Source organism: Vicugna pacos, unplaced genomic scaffold, assembly GCF_048564905.1.
Source record: "Vicugna pacos unplaced genomic scaffold, VicPac4 scaffold_19, whole genome shotgun sequence".
NCBI lineage: Eukaryota > Metazoa > Chordata > Mammalia > Artiodactyla > Camelidae > Vicugna > Vicugna pacos.
Window position 1 is genome coordinate 48,465,280 of NW_027328740.1, and position 16,892 is coordinate 48,482,171.

The window sequence follows — 16,892 nt, forward strand, 5'->3', positions numbered from 1 at the left end:
GCATTTTAAATCACTGTGATATTCGTGAACTTTGTTGATTGGAATCATACAGCTGCTGGTAGGTCTATTGGGATTCCACCTCCTTTGGATGCTGTGTAATTCCTGAATTCGCATAGATGATTTTTTCTTGGCTTTCAACAAGTTTCAGTCTGATATTTCTACAGATAAATTTTCAGACATATTTTATTTCTTTATCTCTTGCTTTTCCATCTGGGACTCTTATGAATTGTAGTCTTTCATGCCCTGTCTTAACCCAGGATACAACAGCAATATTTTCATTGTTTTGCACTTGCTTTCCTATGTCCGAATCTGACCGAGGGATTTCTTGTCCCCTGTCTTCACAGTCATTCACGCGTCCCTCTGCATTATCTAGTCTGCTTAGGACTGAATTTTAGCCCTGATATTATCACATCCACTGAGTTTTCTGATATCTTTTGGCTCGTCTTTAGACTTCCCCTTCCCCTTTTCTGGTATTCTGCCTTTTGTTTTTCTGAGACCCTTTTGTTCTTCAGTGTTTTCCTGACCTCCATTTTCAACACTTGGACTGCATAGCGTTTTGCAGTCTAGTTGTTTGAAAGCTTATCTTTTGGGCCTTCAATATCTTTGGAACTGAAAATGGTACTTCCTATTTCTTTTACTGTACTTCTTCATCTCTACTGGTCAGGTAATATCAGGTATCTAATGTAGAATTTTAGGGCTATGTTAAGTGAAAATTTTAGACTCTTGTCTCTACGCAATTCCAAGGGATTTCTGTGAGGACAATTTCTCCTAGACATTGATGCCATATTCTGTTCCTGTGTGTGTTGTCTGGTATATCTCCAATTGCTGGTGTTGCATTTGTTGAGATGAACAACCCATACTATTTCGATTAGCATAACTTCATTTTGATTAGGCTTATCTCACAATTCTGAAAGTGTGCAGGACACGGCCTCTTGTGGAAATGAGGATTCTAAAGGTTCTCAGCTCTGCATTCTGCTCTATGTCATTTTGGAGTGTTTCCAAAACAGCAAACTGAGAGTGCGTTTGTGCTTTGTAGTGCCACGGGAATGTCCCAATGAAAGCAGTTCTTCCCAGAGCTTCTCTGTCTACTGAAACACCAGTGGAAGCACATCCATGGATGTCACACATCAGGGCCTGCTGGAATGATCCCGCAGACCGACCTTGGTGTCCTCGCTGCCGTACCGTGCCGGTGCCATCCAAAATGTAGCATCCGATTTTGGGAGATAGTGCTGAAGGAAATGCTTCCTCTTCTCACGCTGTGGACTTGGACCAATCTACCTTGTCCTATCATCCTTGTGGCACGGGTGCATGAAGGCCACCACAGAGCTGTTGCGCATCCTGTGCCTCAAACCAAACCATTATCCCAGCCCAAGTTATGAATGTAGCAGATCCTAAGGCTTTTCATTCTGATTTCAAACCCAAGGCCCCCTGGATCCCTCAGACCAGATGCACGATAGCTCTGATTCAGCCCCACACGTGCTCTATTGGCAAAATGCCCAATTGGTCCCTGGTCTTGCAGATGCACTGGGTGTGGCCATGGGACATATCGGTAATCTCAACCGCGCGACCAGTGTGGTTGATTTATCATTGGTACACTGTTCGGTTTGCTCTCTTGATTAGACCCACCACATCCCACAACGCACTCCAGATCCCTGAGACTCAGCGTATGCCATCAACCGTAGCCCTATACCTCACTTACCGATGCTCCTGCTAACTGTAATTTGGCATCACGGATCTTGGTCTCAGAATCAACTGTGGGGATATTTTGCGCTGGTTTCTTTGAGTACTATCAGCCAAGCATCTGCTGTGCACTCTTGTAAATCTCAGCACATCACCTTCAATCACATGTCTCCTGTCCGCTTGAGATTTTGCGACCAAGTCAAAAAGGGTTTCACCCTTGTTGGTCAGACCCTGCCCTGGTTTCCATTCCCTGCTTTGCCTTCTCCTGCTTCCAGGTGTCCTGAGGCCTCATCCTGTCTTTGGAAGTAACAGACCTCTCTTCGGCAAGTGTCCTGTGCCAAAGGCTGGGTGAGTGGAGTTTTACATTTCTCTGTACAAGGGAGCGCGTGAGTGCAGGTTGCACTTCTTCTCTGCCAACTGGGCATCGATGAATCAACACTATCCAGATACATTTCACAGAAATGTGATATTTGCTTAGCTCTTGGTTTCTATACAGCCGAGGTGGGAGGGGTTGTCCAAAGAAACCTGTTTTGACATTGTGTTGATATCTCATTTGCAGTCTTTAAGAATTTTAACAGAATTCATTTCCATGTTTTGGGAGTTATACGAAAATGAAGTTATTTTTTGAAACACACTAAATCGACCTAGAAGCCAGACTTGTCAATTTTGGTAACATTTTGTCAGCTCTACGGAAAACCTAGACAGATAGAATGCAATCTAGCAGTCCAAACTGTTAAAGGGGTCATGTAAGCTCTTTACGGTTGAAGCTTCCGAGACCAACAGGAACCATGAAATAACTATTGGAAACATGAAATAACCCCCAACCTTGGATACACTTGGGCATGTGGTGCCCTTTAGTCCTATTAGTCACCGACTGGCCAATGTTGGCATTTCAAGGGGTAACATCCCTCTCTAGGAAAATACAAGAGGAAACAAACCAAATATATACATTTAGGTTTGAATCCAAAAGCACCTAGAGGCATTATAGCTAGGAGAACCCTGTTGCACTTATGCTTGTCTATGGAGAACCAGGTGTTCTTCTATCAGTGATGAGAACAGTTAATCTTCCGATCATGTTGGGTAAAGCCATTTAACGCAACCAAGTCTGCACCCACATGATATAGTGCCCCCGGGGGCTTGACTCAAGTGAAAGACGATCCACATAAGCTGTGTCTTTAATGTCATTGGCGACTTTTACAGTACACTTCACTTTCTGACTTGTACTATTTACCTATACTGTCTTGAAAAACTGAGGCCTAATACAGATTCAAGTTCAGTCAAAGATTCCCCTCACTTACCACACTCCCTTCACCCCAGGGAAGACATAAACAGAACATTTGCTTAATCTAGCAGAAGGCCATCGTTTCTAGGTGTGAGCTATGTATTCTAATTCTATCTATTTCAGCCGAGACTATTTGACCTTTAAGGAGTTCACTGTTGTTCACAGAGTGTGAAGCTGGAGGAACTCTGATTCTTGGAGGGACTTGCCCTTCTCCTAATGGCTTCATTGCCGCTCAGGTACTGAACCTTCAAAATGGATGCGTGAGTGGAGGGGAGGGAAGGGCAAGCGCTTGCTAGCTAGGCCCAAACCTGGGAAAAGGCTTACCTGGGCTTGGTGAATTTTGGTCTGAATGGCTTGGGAAGGCCCCTTGGGACGTGTGGATTCTCATGACCTCTTCCAAGAACAGGAGCGTTTTGATCATCTCTGCCATCTCTTCTCTTGCACACGTCAGGGACCTTGGACCCGTTCTTGGAGAAGAGAATTGAAGAACTTCCTCAAGTTCACGTTGGCACTCCGTATGTTTCTGCCAGTATCAGCGAGGTTCAATATGTCTCCTGAATAACTTTTGAGCCTGGTATCCTCTACAGCTGTCTCCACGCCTGTATTCTCCATTGTAGCAGAACATCTCTCATCCATGTGTTCGCATCTCTCCTCAATCCGTGCAGACAGCTTTTCGGCCAGCTTCTCTTCGTGACTCCCCTAAAGTCGACTTCACCAGGACTGGGCAAGTCTGAAAGTACCTCGGAGCCTCACCAGTAAGCTGATGACAGGCAGATCTACCACTGTCTGCCCTTTCAGGTTCTGGAAACTGACCTGTGAACTCAGGTCTTTGGGCAGCAGAAGTATCTCGAACTTACACAGCTTCCCGGACCAAACACCTAAGCCAATCTCCACAGAGGCCTGCAGCCCCTCCATCACACTGATCCACCCACAGAACTCGGCCCGGTTACCTAGGATCCAACAGCCACAACAAGCCTCGTGGAACACACCAACATTCCACCTGGAATCCAACCGGTAACTGCCATCCCCAATGGCTGCTGCATCTTGTCAGTGTTGGGGGAGGGGCTGCATCCGAAGAGAGGTTCCTAAAGTAAATGTGGTTCTGCCCACTAGCGTCCCATGGGCCTTTCTTCTTCCCTCTTTCCTTTTGTTTAGATTTGTATGAACAGTACCAATGGAAAGAAGTGTGTCGCTTTTCAGTTGAAGGTTTCACACGTCTTTAAACTTTCTAAGAGTTCACAGTACACAGAGACCCAGTAAAGGAGACTTATGTTCCTATAATATCTGTACAACCGGAATACATATGCGTCGCATGATTTCTGCTGAAAAACCCACACTCTCAGGTCATGGATCTATTGGTTTCATGGGGGCTGAATTTCCAAGAAATGAAACCAACCCCAATGTGCACTTTACTGTCTGTCTCTTTTGCTCTTAGTACACTTTGGCAGAGCTACTTGCCTTTGTTATAGGCTTCTTACAATTCTTCTCTACGTAGCGTAGAATATGGCATTCCTTCATCCTGTTGGAAGACATACAAGACTACATCACGGACTAGGAATCCAGTGGATTCCAAATCGGCATTTGGGTGAGGTCACGATATGCTCTTATGAATCTATATTTACGAATATGAATGCACGCCTCTGATTTCCGAATACAAGTGTGCTGAGTACATGCAAGCCGCAATACTGGGTCGATGCATGCTGAATGATCCTTGACATCACCTTGAGTATTTTCTTTTGAATAATCATGTTTCCCATGGTATATGTCAGCCAACCGTACCATTTTGGTGCATGTTTGTTGGTTTGATTCTTTGTTGGTCTGCTTCTCGCTTGTTTTGCAAACACGTCAGGACATGCATCTCTCCTTTCGCTTCAAACAGAGAGTCAAATAAGCTGATTCACTTAAGAGAGTGCTTCCAATCACCTATGATTTCCTGCTTCCCTCTCCAATCTTTAAGGTTTTGATGTCCTCCTTGCCTTCTTCTTGTTTCTTCTTTGCCACTCATGCTCTTCTTGCATTTCCAATAATGGTTTTCTTCTTTCCATTTCATCTTGCTGCTTTTCTATTCCGGGGAGTATTCTCAACCTTCCTTTTAGAAGAAGTTTTGAACTGCTGAATTCTTTTATGATTTGCCGGTCTGTGGATTGCTCTAGCTCTGCCGTTATTAGAAATGGTGGTCATGTGGCATAGGCTACCCTAGGTGGCAGCCTTTGGCCATTCAGGATATGGTCTGTGTCCTGGCACTCCTCCCTGTCCTGCAATATTGCTGCCGAGTTATAAGCTGAAACCCCTCTGGAGGTTCCCTTGTGACTATGTTGTTTCCTCCTGGTGCATTTTAAATCACTGTGATATTCGTGAACTTTGTTGATTGGAATCATACAGCTGCTGGTAGGTCTATTGGGATTCCACCTCCTTTGGATGCTGTGTAATTCCTGAATTCGCATAGATGATTTTTTCTTGGCTTTCAACAATTTTCAGTCTGATATTTCTACAGATAAATTTTCAGACATATTTTATTTCTTTATCTCTTGCTTTTCCATCTGGGACTCTTATGAATTCTAGTCTTTCATGCCCTGTCTTAACCCAGGATACAACAGCAATATTTTCATTGTTTTGCACTTGCTTTCCTATGTCCGATTCTGACCGAGGGATTTCTGTTCCCCTGTCTTCACAGTCATTCACGCGTCCCTCTGCATTATCTAGTCTGCTAAGGACTGAATTTTAGCCCTGATATTATCACATCCACTGAGTTTTCTGATATCTTTTGGCTCGTCTTTAGACTTTCTCTTCCCCTTTTCTGGTATTCTGCCTTTTGTGATTCTGAGACCCTTTTGTTCTTCAGTGTTTTCCTGACCTCCATTTTCAACACTTGGACTGCATAGCGTTTTGCAGTCTAGTTGTTTGAAAGCTTATCTTTTGGGCCTTCAATATCTTTGGAACTGAAAATGGTACTTCGTATTTCTTTTACTGTACTTCTTCATCTCTACTGGTCAGGTAATATCAGGTATCTAATGTAGAATTTTAGGGCTATGTTAAGTGAAAATTTTAGACACTTGTCTCTACGCAATTCCAAGGGATTTCTGTGAGGACAATTTCTCCTAGACATTGATGCCATATTCTGTTCCTGTGTGTGTTGTCTGGTATATCTCCAATTGCTGGTGTTGCATTTGTTGTGATGAACAACCCATACTATTTCGATTAGCATAACTTCATTATGATTACGCTTATCTCACAATTCTGAAAGTGCGCAGGACACGGTCTCTTGTGGAAATGAGGATTCTAAAGGTTCTCAGCTCTGCATTCTTCTCTATGTCATTTTGGAGTGTTACCAAAACAGCAAACTGAGAGTGCGCTTGTGCTTTGTAGTGCCACGGGAATGTCCCAATGAAAGCAGTTCTTCCCAGAGCTTCTCTGTCTACTGAAACACCAGTGGAAGCACATCCATGGATGTCACACATCAGGGCCTGCTGGAACGATCCCGCAGACCGACCTTGGTGTCCTCGCTGCGGTACCGTGCCGGTGCCATCCAAAATGTAGCATCCGATTTTGGGAGATAGTGCTGAAGGAAATGCTTCCTCTTCTCACGCTGTGGACTTGGACCACTCTAGCTTGTCCTATCATCCTTGTGGCACGGGTGCACGAAGGCCACCACAGAGCTGTTGCGCATCCTGTGCCTCAAACCAAACCATAATCCCAGCCCAGGTTTTGAATGTAGCAGATCCTAAGGCTTTTCATTCTGATTTCAAACCCAAGGCCCCCTGGATCCCTCAGACCAGATGCACGATAGCTCTGATTCAGCCCCACACGTGCTCTATTGGCAAAATGCCCAATTGGTCCCTGGTCCTGCAGATGCACTGGGTGTGGCCATGGGACATATCGGTAATCTCAACCGCGCGACCAGTGTGGTCGATTTATCATTGGTACACTGTTCGGTTTGCTCTCTTGATTAGACCCACCACATCCCACAACGCACTCCAGATCCCTGAGACTCAGCGTATGCCATCAACCGTAGCCCTATACCTCACTTACCGATGCTCCTGCTAACTGTAATTTGGCATCACGGATCTTGGTCTCAGAATCAACTGTGGGGATATTTTTCGCTGGTTTCTTTGAGTTCTGTCAGCCAAGCATCTGCTGTGCACTCTTGTAAATCTCAGCACATCACCTTCAATCTCATGTCTCCTGTCCGCTTGAGAGGGTGCGTCCAAGTCAAACAGTGTTTCACCCTTGTTGGTCAGACCCTGCACTGGTTTCCATTCCCTGCTTTGCCTTCTCCTGCTTCCAGGTGTCCTGAGGCCTCATCCTGTCTTTGGAAGTAACAGACCTCTCTTCGGCAAGTGTCCTGTGCCAAAGGCTGGGTGAGTGGAGTTTTACATTTCTCAGTACAAGGGAGCACGTGAGTGCAGGTTGCACTTCTTCTCTGCCAACTGGGCATCGATGAATCAACACTATCCAGATACATTTCACAGAAATGTGATATTTGCTTAGCTCTTGGTTTCTATACAGCCGTGGTGGGAGGGGTTGTCCAAAGAAACCTGTTTTGACATTGTGTTGATATCTCATTTGCAGTCTTTAAGAATTTTAACAGAATTCATTTCCATGTTTTGGGAGTTATACGAAAATGAAGTTATTTTTTGAAACACACTAAATCGACCTAGAAGCCAGACTTGTCAATTTTGGTAACATTTTGTCAGCTCTACGGAAAACCTAGACAGATAGAATGCAAACTAGCAGTCCAAACTCTTAAAGGGGTCATGTCAGCTCTTTACGGTTGAAGCCTCCGAGACCAACAGGAACCATGAAATAACGATTGGAAACATGAAATAACCCCCAACCTTGGATACACTTGGGCATGTGGTGCCCTTTAGTCCTATTTGTCACCGACTGGCCAATGTTGGCATTTCAAGGGGTAACATCCCTCTCTAGGAAAATACAAGAGGAAACAAACCAAATATATACATTTAGGTTTGAATCCAAAAGCACCTAGAGGCATTATAGCTGGTAGAACCCTGCTGCACTTATGCTTGTCTATGGAGAACCAGGTGTTCTTCTATCAGTGATGAGAACAGTTAATCTTCCGATCATGTTGGGTAAAGCCATTTAACGCAACCAAGTCTGCACCCACATGATATAGTGCCCCCGGGGGCTTGACTCAAGTGAAAGACGATCCACATAAGCTGTGTCTTTAATGTCATTGGCGACTTTTACAGTACACTTCACTTTCTGACTTGTACTATTTACCTATACTGTCTTGAAAAACTGAGGCCTAATACAGATTCAAGTTCAGTCAAAGATTCCCCTCACTTACCACACTCCCTTCACCCCAGGGAAGACATAAACACAACATTTGCTGAATCTAGCAGAAGGCCATCGTTTCTAGGTGTGAGCTATGTATTCAATCCCTATCTATTTCAGCCGAGACTATTTGACCTTTAAGGAGTTCACTGTTGTTCACAGAGAGTGAAGCTGTAGGAACTCTGATTCTAGGAGGGACTTGCCCTTCTCCTAATGGCTTCATTGCCGCTCAGGTACTGAACCTTCAAAATGGATGCGTGAGTGGAGGGGAGGGAAGGTCAAGTGCTTGCTAGCTAGGCCCAAACCTGGGAAAAGGCTTACCTGGGCTTGGTGAATTTTGGTCTGAATGGCTTGGGAAGGCCCCTTGGGACGTGTGGATTCTCACGACCTCTTCCAAGAACAGGAGCGTTTTGATCATCTCTGCCATCTCTTCTCTTGCACACGTCAGGGACCTTGGACCCGTTCTTGGAGAAGAGAATTGAGGAACTTCCTCAAGTCCACGTTGGCACTCCGTATGTTTCTGCCAGTATCAGCGAAGTTCAATATGTCTCCTGAATGTCTTTTGAGCCTGGTATCCTCTACAGCTGTTTCCACGCCTGTATTCTCCATTGAAGCAGAACATCTCTCATCCATGTGTTCGCATCTCTCCTCAATCCGTGCAGCCAGCTTTTCGGCCAGCTTCTCTTCGTGACTCCCCTAAAGTCGACTTCACCAGGACTGGGCAAGTCTGAAAGTACCTCGGAGCCTCACCAGTAAGCTGATGACAGGCAGATCTTCCACTGTCTGCCCTTTCAGGTTCTGGAAACTGACCTGTGAACTCAGGTCTTTGGGCAGCAGAAGTATCTCGAACTTACACAGCTTCCCGGACCAAACACCTAAGCCAAGCTCCACAGAGGCCTGCAGCCCCTCCATCACACTGATCCACCCACAGAACTCGGCCCGGTTACCTAGGATCCAACAGCCACAACAAGCCTCGTGGAACACACCAACATTCCACCTGGAATCCAACCGGTAACTGCCATCCCCAATGGCTGCTGCATCTTGTCAGTGTTGGGGGAGGGGCTGCATCCGACGAGAGGTTCCTAAAGTAAATGTGGTTCTGCCCACTAGCGTCCCATGGGCCTTTCTTCTTCCCTCTTTCCTTTTGTTCATATCTGTATACACATTACCAATGGAGAGAAGTGTGTCCCTTTTCAGTTGAAGGTTTCACACGTCTTTAAACTTTCTAAGAGTTCACAGTACACAGAGACCCAGTAAAGGAGACTTATGTTCCTATAATATCCGTACAACCGGAATACATATGCGTCGCATGATTTCTGCTGAAAAACCCACACTCTCAGGACATGGATCTATTGGTTTCATGGGGGCTGAATTTCCAAGAAATGAAACCAACCCCAATGTGCACTTTACTGTCTGTCTCTTTTGCTCTTAGTACACTTTGGCAGAGCTACTTGCCTTTGTTATAGGCTTCTTACAATTCTTCTCTACGTAGCGTAGAATATGGCATTCCTTCATCCTGTTGGAAGACATACAAGACTACATCACGGACTAGGAATCCATTGGATTCCAAATCGTCATTTGAGTGAGGACACGATATGCTCTTATGAATCTATATTTACGAATATGAATGCACGCCTCTGATTTCCGAATATAAGTGTGCTGAGTACATGCAAGCCGCAATACTGGGTCGATGCGTGCTGAATGATCCTTGACATCACCTTGAGTATTTTCTTTTGAATAATCATGTTTCCCATGGTATATGTCAGCCAACCGTACCATTTTGGTGCATGTTTGTTGGTTTGATTCTTTGTTGGTCTGCTTCTCGCTTGTTTTGCAAACACGTCAGGACATGCATCTCTCCTTTCGCTTCAAACAGAGAGTCAAATAAGCTAATTCACTAAAGAGAGTGCTTCCAATCACCTATGATTTTCTGCTTCCCTCTCCAATCTTTAAGGTTTTGATGTCCTCCTTGCGTTCTTCTTGTTTCTTCTTTGCCACTCATGCTCTTCTTGCATTTCCAATAATGGTTTTCTTCTTTCCATTTCATCTTGCTGCTTTTCTATTCCGGGGAGTATTCTCAACCTTCCTTTTAGAAGAAGTTTTGAACTGCTGAATTCTTTTATGATTTGCCGGTCTGTGGATTGCTCTAGCTCTGCCGTTATTAGAAATGGTGGTCATGTGGCATAGGCTACCCTAGGTGGCAGCCTTTGGCCATTCAGGATATGGTCTGTGTCCTGGCACTCCTCCCTGTCCTGCAATATTGCTGCCGAGTTATAAGCTGAAACCCCTCTGGAGGTTCCCTTGTGACTATGTTGTTTCCTCCAGGTGCATTTTAAATCACTGTGATATTCGTGAACTTTGTTGATTGGAATCATACAGCTGCTGGTAGGTCTATTGGGATTCCACCTCCTTTGGATGCTGTGTAATTCCTGAATTCGCATAGATGATTTTTTCTTGGCTTTCAACAAGTTTCAGTCTGATATTTCTACAGATAAATTTTCAGACATATTTTATTTCTTTATCTCTTGCTTTTCCATCTGGGACTCTTATGAATTCTAGTCTTTCATGCCCTGTCTTAACCCAGGATACAACAGCAATATTTTCATTGTTTTGCACTTGCTTTCCTATGTCCGAATCTGACCGAGGGATTTCTGTTCCCCTGTCTTCACAGTCATTCACGCGTCCCTCTGCATTATCTAGTCTGCTAAGGACTGAATTTTAGCCCTGATATTATCACATCCACTGAGTTTTCTGATATCTTTTGGCTCGTATTTAGACTTTCTCTTCCCCTTTTCTGGTATTCTGCCTTTTGTGATTCTGAGACCCTTTTGTTCTTCAGTGTTTTCCTGACCTCCATTTTCAACACTTGGACTGCATAGCGTTTTGCAGTCTAGTTGTTTGAAAGCTTATCTTTTGGGCCTTCAATATCTTTGGAACTGAAAATGGTACTTCTTGTTTCTTTTACTGTACTTCTTCATCTCTACTGGTCAGGTTATATCAGGTATCTAATGTAGATTTTTAGGGCTATGTTAAGTGAAAATTTTAGACTCTTGTCTCTACGCAATTCAAAGGGATTTCTGTGAGGACAATTTCTCCTAGACATTGATGCCATATTCTGTTCCTGTGTGTGTTGTCTGGTATATCTCCAATTGCTGGTGTTGCATTTGTTGAGATGAACAACCCATACTATTTCGATTAGCATAACTTCATTTTGATTAGGCTTATCTCACAATTCTGAAAGTGTGCAGGACACGGCCTCTTGTGGAAATGAGGATTCTAAAGGTTCTCAGCTCTGCATTCTGCTCTATGTCATTTTGGAGTGTTTCCAAAACAGCAAACTGAGAGTGCGCTTGTGCTTTGTAGTGCCACGGGTATGTCCCAATGAAATCAGTTCTTCCCAGAGCTTCTCTGTCTACTGAAACACCAGTGGAAGCACATCCATGGATGTCACACATCAGGGCCTGCTGGAAAAATCCCACAGACCGACCTTGGTGTCCTCGCTGCCGTAACGTGCCGGTGCCATCCATAATGTAGCATCCGATTTTGGGAGATAGTGCTGAATGAAATGCTTCCTCTTCTCACGCTGTGGACTTGGACCACTCTAGCTTGTCCTATCATCCTTGTGGCACGGGTGCACGAAGGCCACCACAGAGCTGTTGCGCATCCTGTGCCTCAAACCAAACCATAATCCCAGCCCAGGTTATGAATGTAGCAGATCCTAAGGCTTTTCATTCTGATTTCAAACCCAAGGCCCCCTGGATCCCTCAGACCAGATGCACGATAGCTCTGATTCAGCCCCACACGTGCTCTATTGGCAAAATGCCCAATTGGTCCCTGGTCCTGCAGATGCACTGGGTGTGGCCATGGGACATATCGGTAATCTCAACCGCGCGACCAGTGTGGTTGATTTATCATTGGTACACTGTTCGGTTTGCTCTCTTGATTAGACCCACCACATCCCACAACGCACTCCAGATCCCTGAGACTCAGCGTATGCCATCAACCGTAGCCCTATACCTCACTTACCGATGCTCCTGCTAACTGTAAATTGGCATCACGGATCTTGGTCTCAGAATCAACTGTGGGGATATTTTGCGCTGGTTTCTTTGAGTTCTGTCAGCCAAGCATCTGCTGTGCACTCTTGTAAATCTCAGCACATCACCTTCAATCTCATGTCTCCTGTCCGCTTGAGAGGGTGCGTCCAAGTTAAACAGGGTTTCACCCTTGTTGGTCAGACCCTGCACTGGTTTCCATTCCCTGCTTTGCCTTCTCCTGCTTCCAGGTGTCCTGAGGCCTCATCCTGTCTTTGGAAGTAACAGACCTCTCTTCGGCAAGTGTCCTGTGACAAAGGCTGGGTGAGTGGAGTTTTACATTACTCTGTACAAGGGAGCGAGTGAGTGCAGGTTGCACTTCTTCTCTGCCAACTGGGCATCGATGAATCAACACTATCCAGATACATTTCACAGAAATGTGATATTTGCTTAGCTCTTGGTTTCTATACAGCCGTGGTGGGAGGGGTTGTCCAAAGTAACCTGTTTTGACATTGGGTTGATATCTCATTTGCAGTCTTTAAGAATTTTAACGGAATTCATTTCCATGTTTTGGGAGTTATACGAAAATGAAGTTATTTTTTGAAACTCACTAAATCGACCTAGAAGCCAGACTTGTCAATTTTGGTAACATTTTGTCAGCTCTACGGAAAACCTAGACAGATAGAATGCAAACAAGCAGTCCAAACTGTTAAAGGGGTCATGTCAGCTCTTTACGGTTGAAGCCTCCGAGACCAACAGGAACCATGAAATAACTATTGGAAACATGAAATAACCCCCAACCTTGGATACACTTGGGCATGTGGTGCCCTTTAGTCCTATTTGTCACCTACTGGCCAATGTTGGCATTTCAAGGGGTAACATCCCTCTCTAGGAAAATACAAGAGGAAACAAACCAAATATATACATTTAGGTTTGAATCCAAAAGCACCTAGAGGCATTATAGCTAGGAGAACCCTGCTGCACTTATGCTTGTCTATGGAGAACCAGGTGTTCTTCTATCAGTGATGAGAACAGTTAATCTTCCGATCATGTTGGGTAAAGCCATTTAACGCAACCAAGTCTGCACCCACATGATATAGTGCCCCCGGGGTCTTGACTCAAGTGAAAGACGATCCACATAAGCTGTGTCTTTAATGTCATTGGCGACTTTTACTGTACAGTTCACTTTCTGACTTGTACTATTTACCTATACTGTCTTGAGAAACTGAGGCCTAATACAGATTCAAGTTCAGTCAAAGATTCCCCTCACTTACCACACTCCCTTCACCCCAGGGAAGACATAAACACAACATTTGCTGAATCTAGCGGAAGGCCATCGTTTCTAGGTGTGAGCTATGTATTCAATCCCTATCTATTTCAGCCGAGACTATTTGACCTTTAAGGAGTTCACTGTTGTTCACAGAGTGTGAAGCTGGAAGAATTCTGATTCTAGGAGGGACTTGCCCTTCTCCTAATGGCTTCATTGCCGCTCAGGTACTGAACCTTCAAAATGGATGCGTGAGTGGAGGGGAGGGAAGGGCAAGTGCTTGCTAGCTAGGCCCAAACCTGGGAAAAGGCTTACCTGGGCTTGGTGTATTTTGGTCTGAATGGCTTGGGAAGGCCCCTTGGGACGTGTGGATTCTCACGACCTCTTCCAAGAACAGGAGCGTTTTGATCATCTCTGCCATCTCTTCTCTTGCACACGTCAGGGACCTTGGACCCGTTCTTGGAGAAGAGAATTGAGGAACTTCCTCAAGTCCACGTTGGCACTCCGTATGTTTCTGCCAGTATCAGCGAAGTTCAATATGTCTCCTGAATGTCTTTTGAGCCTGGTATCCTCTACAGCTGTCTCCCGCCTGTATTCTCCATTGAAGCAGAACATCTCTCATCCATGTGTTCGCATCTCTCCTCAATCCGTGCAGCCAGCTTTTCGGCCAGCTTCTCTTCGTGACTCCCCTAAAGTCGACTTCACCAGGACTGGGCAAGTCTGAAAGTACCTCGGAGCCTCACCAGTAAGCTGATGACAGGCAGATCTTCCACTGTCTGCCCTTTCAAGTTCTGGAAACTGACCTGTGAACTCAGGTCTTTGGGCAGCAGAAGTATCTCGAACTTACACAGCTTCCCGGACCAAACACCTAAGCCAAGCTCCACAGAGGCCTGCAGCCCCTCCATCACACTGATCCACCCACAGAACTCGGCCCGGTTACCTAGGATCCAACAGCCACAACAAGCCTCGTGGAACACACCAACATTCCACCTGGAATCCAACCGGTAACTGCCATCCCCAATGGCTGCTGCATCTTGTCAGTGTTGGGGGAGGGGCTGCATCCGACGAGAGGTTCCTAAAGTAAATGTGGTTCTGCCCACTAGCGTCCCATGGGCCTTTCTTCTTCCCTCTTTCCTTTTGTTCAGATCTGTATGCACAGTACCAATGGAGAGAAGTGTGTCCCTTTTCAGTTGAAGGTTTCACACGTCTTTAAACTTTCTAAGAGTTCACAGTACACAGAGACCCAGTAAAGGAGACTTATGTTCCTATAATATCCGTACAACCGGAATACATATGCGTCGCATGATTTCTGCTGAAAAACCCACACTCTCAGGACATGGATCTATTGGTTTCATGGGGGCTGAATTTCCAAGAAATGAAACCAACCCCAATGTGCACTTTACTGTCTGTCTCTTTTGCTCTTAGTACACTTTGGCAGAGCTACTTGCCTTTGTTATAGGCTTCTTACAATTCTTCTCTACGTAGCGTAGAATATGGCATTCCTTCATCCTGTTGGAAGACATACAAGACTACATCACGGACTAGGAATCCAGTGGATTCCAAATCGGCATTTGGGTGAGGTCCCGATATGCTCTTATGAATCTATATTTACGAATATGAATGCACGCCTCTGATTTCCGAATACAAGTGTGCTGAGTACATGCAAGCCGCAATACTGGGTCGATGCGTGCTGAATGATCCTTGACATCACCTTGAGTATTTTCTTTTGAATAATCATGTTTCCCATGGTATATGTCAGCCAACCGTACCATTTTGGTGCATGTTTGTTGGTTTGATTCTTTGTTGGTCTGCTTCTCGCTTGTTTTGCAAACACGTCAGGACATGCATCTCTCCTTTCGCTTCAAACAGAGAGTCAAATAAGCTGATTCACTTAAGAGAGTGCTTCCAATCACCTATGATTTCCTGCTTCCCTCTCCAATCTTTAAGGTTTTGATGTCCTCCTTGCCTTCTTCTTGTTTCTTCTTTGCCACTCATGCTCTTCTTGCATTTCCAATAATGGTTTTCTTCTTTCCATTTCATCTTGCTGCTTTTCTATTCCGGGGAGTATTCTCAACCTTCCTTTTAGAAGAAGTTTTGAACTGCTGAATTCTTTTATGATTTGCCGGTCTGTGGATTGCTCTAGCTCTGCCTTTATTAGAAATGGTGGTCATGTGGCATAGGCTACCCTAGGTGGCAGCATTTGGCCATTCAGGATATGTTCTGTGTCCTGGCACTCCTCCCTGGCCTGCAATATTGCTGCCGAGTTATAAGCTGAAACCCCTCTGGAGGTTCCCTTGTGACTATGTTGTTTCCTCCAGGTGCATTTTAAATCACTGTGATATTCGTGAACTTTGTTGATTGGAATCATACAGCTGCTGGTAGGTCTATTGGGATTCCACCTCCTTTGGATGCTGTGTAATTCCTGAATTCGCATAGATGATTTTTTCTTGGCTTTCAACAAGTTTCAGTCTGATATTTCTACAGATAAATTTTCAGACATATTTTATTTCTTTATCTCTTGCTTTTCCATCTGGGACTCTTATGAATTCTAGTCTTTCATGCCCTGTCTTAACCCAGGATACAACAGCAATATTTTCATTGTTTTGCACTTGCTTTCCTATGTCCGAATCTGACCGAGGGATTACTGTTCCCCTGTCTTCACAGTCATTCACGCGTCCCTCTGCATTATCTAGTCTGCTAAGGACTGAATTTTAGCCCTGATATTATCACATCCACTGAGTTTTCTGATATTTTTTGGCTCGTCTTTAGACTTTCTCTTCCCCTTTTCTGGTATTCTGCCTTTTGTGATTCTGAGACCCTTTTGTTCTTCAGTGTTTTCCTGACCTCCATTTTCAACACTTGGACTGCATAGCGTTTTGCAGTCAAGTTGTTTGAAAGCTTCTCTTTTGGGCCTTCAATATCTTTGGAACTGAAAATTGTACTTCCTGTTTCTTTTACTGTACTTCTTCATCTCTACTGGTCAGGTAATATCAGGTATCTAATGTAGATTTTTAGGGCTATGTTAAGTGAAAATTTTAGACTCTTGTCTCTATGCAATTCCAAGGGATTTCTGTGAGGACAATTTCTCCTAGACATTGATGCCATATTCTGTTCCTGTGTGTGTTGTCTGGTATATCTCCAATTGCTGGTGTTTCATTTGTTGAGATGAACAACCCATACTATTTCGATTAGCATAACTTCATTTTGATTAGGCTTATCTCACAATTCTGAAAGTGTGCAGGACACGGCCTCTTGTGGAAATGAGGTTTCTAAAGGTTCTCAGATCTGCATTCTTCTCTATGTCATTTTGAAGTGTTTCCAAAACAGCAAACTGAGA